A 4,254-nucleotide genomic window follows, 5' to 3' on the forward strand; every position below is an offset into this window, starting at 1 on the left:
CCACATGGAAAATACTCAGCCTTAAGCGACGTAATCGCTCAGTGAGTGACCATGTCGTAGATTTCCGCATTCTGGCTGTAGAAGCCGGATGGCCAGATATTTCTCTCAAGGGAATCTCCAACCAGTCACTCAATGAAACTATAAAGGATCATCTCTGCTCCCAACCCGAAGCTCAAACATTCAAGGAGTTGGTGTCTGCAGCTCTTCGTTCGGACGCACAGTTAAAGGAAAGACAATCGGAAAAGATCTACACCATACCCAAGCCATCAAACAACTACAATTTCATTGCTTCTTTCCCCAACACTCCTCCTTCTACATCCAAACAGGAAACCTCTTGGGAAGTCTTGGAGGAACCCATGCAAATCGGACACTCCAAACTTACTCCAGAGGAACGTCAAAAAAGAAGGGATGAGCGGGCTTACTTCTGCTGTGGTAATACGGATAATATTGTCGAACAATGTCAGTTATGTTTAAACTGCAGAACCCCCCGCTAAAGGACAGGTCGCGGGGTAGCCACGACTCCAGCCCAGCCACTACTCTGCCAAACTATGACTCCCACCTACGCCACTCAGTTTCATCAACAAAGAAAGACTTAACTTACATCCTCGCCTCGCCGTATCTCTGGTGACGACGTCACGGACTCTTGCATCTTCCTAAAAATAAACCCTTACTCGTCTAATATCTTTGTGTCTCGTCCTGGGTTCCAGCGTTTGGGTCTGATCACGCCTCAACACATCATGACAGTTCCCAATGTTTGGACATTGTTTGTGGTGTCCCTCAGGGGTCAGTTCTGGGACCAATTTTATTTATTTTGTATATAAATTAGTTATTTAAGGTTTCTAATAAATTACAGTTAGTTTTATTTGCTGATGACACCCACTTTTTTTGTGGTGAGGATGATCTGCAGCAACTTATAGAAATTGTTAAGATGGGAAAAAAACTGAAGATGAGGTTTGATGTAATTAAACTTTCACTAAATTTAAGTAAAACAAAAAGGATGTTATTTGGTCACTAAAATGGTATACATATTAAAAGCAAAAATGTTTACTGGACCACAAATCACTCCACGTTGTACTGTACATTGGTCTCACCATATTTTTTTTGTTGTGTAGAGGTTTGAAGGAACAACTATCAAACAACTTTACGTTCACTTTCAATACTTCAAAAGAGAGCAATGCGAATCATACACAAAGTCAGTTTCCTTGAGCACACAAACAAATTGTTTATACAATCACAATTACTAACATTTTATGGTCTAGTAGAGTATTGTACAGCTCAAATAATATTTAAGGCAGAAAAAAAATATCCAAAGGTTTTTTACTAAATGTGAGGAAAAATACCATTTTAGGGGGAAAAAATAAATTTCTCTTACATAAAGCAAGTATAAATAAAAAAAGATTTTGTGTTTCAATTTTTGGAGTGAAGCTGTGGAACAGAACCAGTAAATGCTTGAAACGATGTCCAAACATAAACGAGTTTAAGTATAAATACAGAAATATGATCATTGATAAATTTGTACAAATACAAAACAATACAGAACATCAGCATTCGTAAATGTGCTTGGTTATAAAATGAGATTGTTTTATTCATTTGGGTGCTTTTGGAAATGAGAATTACATGTGCAGCTGTAACTGAATGTACATTTGGGTAGGGCACTGGACTTTGATGGTGATGGAAGTACTGGGTTTAGGAAAGTCATGACTTAAGGTAGAGGGGGTGAGAGTTTATAAGATAATTTTGTCTTGTATTGTCTATTTTTGTTATCTACACTTGTGTTCACTTGTCCAAAATAAATATTTTTGAACTTTATATAAAATTTGTGGGGGGTTTTTTGGGATGACTTTTGGAAAAGTGTAGATCCTTAAAAAAATGAATCAAAAAGGAAGCGATGTGTGGACGTGGAAGACCCCTGCAGGACCGCCTCAGAGTGGAGTATCGGTTTTACTGCAGTGGGAACAGTTTTGGCCAAACCGCACGCTTTCCATGCGATTCTGGATATTGTGTTTCAGTAGTTCTCGTCTGGGGGTTTCCTTCTGGAGCTGAGTTCCAGGACAAAATGTGAAAATGGACACAGAGGTTTGGAAAATGGTGCGGCTCTTCTCTCTGGGCTCTAATGACCCACATGTGTGAGCCGTTCGAGTGCGGTTTCTTTGACAGGAAAAGTGTTGCTCAGAAGGAGGGTGGAAAACGGGCAGCTGGATGACCGGCAGACGCCATCCACATATCCTGAAAACTGACAGAGGAGGGCATCCCAGTTTTGGCTTCAAACCTCCATCAGTTCATAGCAGCCTCACTCACAGCCAAGAGCAACCTTCTGTGGTTCTTCATCCTCCAGATGGCGGCTGGAGTTCCAACCTGCAGCAGGTAAAATATTCAGCTTCCAACCAGAGTCCCATCTGAACCTTTTCTGGGCTGTGCAATAAAAGAAAATGTTCTCATGGATTCGTTGATGTCAGTGACTGAAAGTATAAATAAATAAATAAACTTAACAGTTTTATCTTTCATATTCTGTTAGAATGTTGGACAAATGAATTCATGTGAAACGTTTCTATCTATGAAGCTCCACTTGTGATTACAGACTACTCAACGTCTTTTTTTGCTTTACTTTTATGTCAAGTTTTTACTTTGAATTGTGTTTTTTGAACTAAACCATGGGTATTTGTGGTCTTTTCATCTGAATTGTTAGATGTTTGGGTCATTAATAAAATGATCTTTGTGTCTTTTTCTGCACTGTTGATGTCTTTGTCTTCTGTGATTGTTCCATTCTGAGCTTGGACATAATTTAACTGTGCTGCAGTCGGCTTGGTGGTGTAGAAATCAGTTCTAATTATGAGGGTCTGCTGTGATGGTGAAGCATGCTGGGGCGCGGTTCTCCAAAGATTTGGGTTCAGTTACTTACCCTCCATGTAAAATCATCTCTGCATCAAACCACAACGTCAAACTACTGCAACCAACTGAAAACAGACCAGTGGAAAACCCAAAACACAATTTCAGCTCCAAAGACCTTTTGTCTAATGGTCCCCAAACCCTTGTGTTCTTATTCATCAGTGAATGGTAAACCAATGAGAAGAGGGTATACTGCCACCTGCATGTGGGGGGAGAGCATCAGCCTTCAGGCCTGGATCGTTGTGGACAAATGAAAGGAGATCTATCAGGATCTGGCATGGATAGACAAGGAGGATTTCCTGCAAACATATCAAGTTTTTGAGTCATTTTCTGCTTTCAGGGTTTCCCTTCAGTTAGACACCATCAAAACAATGTGCTACTCTGTCTATGATGTAACAGCCAGTTTAAACACTGTGGTTAGTTCAAGTGCTGAAAGCAGGAATTATTTTCCAGAGCAAACAGGGACTCTGAAAGCTGCACAGATTAAAAGCTGCAGGATTGCTCCAATCGCTTCAGACTCTATGTTAATGTGGAGAATTCCAGTACACAGGTCACAGTGTGGAGTTTACAGAAGCCTGTGCTTAATGAAAAAAAGGCTTGTAAATCCTTCCAGCAAACAGACTGTAGTGTTAATAATCCTGTGCCACTCTGAAGACGGGTTATTAAATCCCAACAAAAATCCCCAAAAGCTCCTGCAGAGTCAATGAAAGTTGGAACAAACTGGTCACCTTTTCATCTGTAGCAACTTGCAGCTTTTACAGGCAACAACACGAGACCTTTCATTTAAAGCGTCCACCTGCCAAGCACATCCCAGCATGCAGCACAGGCTCGCACCACTCTCTTTAAATAAGGCTGCAGATATCAGGCCTAACGAGCAGCTTTTCTCAAAGGCTCTGGCTAATTGCCACTTTCACTTCCACCTCAGGAGAGCTGCTCCTTGTCCTGACTCGGGGTCCCAGCATCTATGAACACTTTGAAGGGGATGAATGAAGAGGACAGATGACATGCAGCTGGAATAACGTCTGGGTGTCCCCTCCTGCTGGTCTCCAGCCGCTCTGCTGCAGCCCCTCCAGGCTTCAGGAGGGAGCTCAGAGCACCGCGGGTAGCTCTCTGGAACCACCTCAGACCTTAAAGGAAGGTGTTGCACATAAATTCAGCCATTATAGTATGTACCCCCTGGTGATTGCTGGGAACTCAGGGGAGGCCCCAAGAAAATGCACACTGACAAAAATCTCTCCAAACAGATGTGGGGGTGGGGGGGGGGGTTGCTGCGCTGTGCCTGCTGGGAGTTTGCCGCCTCAGCACATGGTCCTCACAGATGTAAGAGCACCCAGACCATTTAAAAGTGTCAGCATGACCACAGCAGAG

At 42.2% G+C, this 4,254-nt stretch overlaps 1 long non-coding RNA gene across 1 annotated transcript; it reads right to left on the bottom strand.

Moving 5' to 3' along the window:
* Positions 1-1,193: 1,193 nt before the first annotated feature.
* On the bottom strand, positions 1,194-3,782 carry LOC110014783 (uncharacterized). The gene is made up of 4 exons (XR_002289780.3): positions 3,615-3,782; positions 3,086-3,185; positions 2,900-2,954; positions 1,194-2,412 (listed from the first exon to the last, which is right to left on the bottom strand). It is a non-coding gene; the product is annotated as an uncharacterized LOC110014783 (long non-coding RNA).
* Between the last annotated feature and the right edge of the window lie 472 nt (positions 3,783-4,254).

This window comes from Oryzias latipes, chromosome 11, assembly GCF_053564925.1.
Source record: "Oryzias latipes strain Hd-rR chromosome 11, Olatipes_Hd-rR_3.1".
NCBI lineage: Eukaryota > Metazoa > Chordata > Actinopteri > Beloniformes > Adrianichthyidae > Oryzias > Oryzias latipes.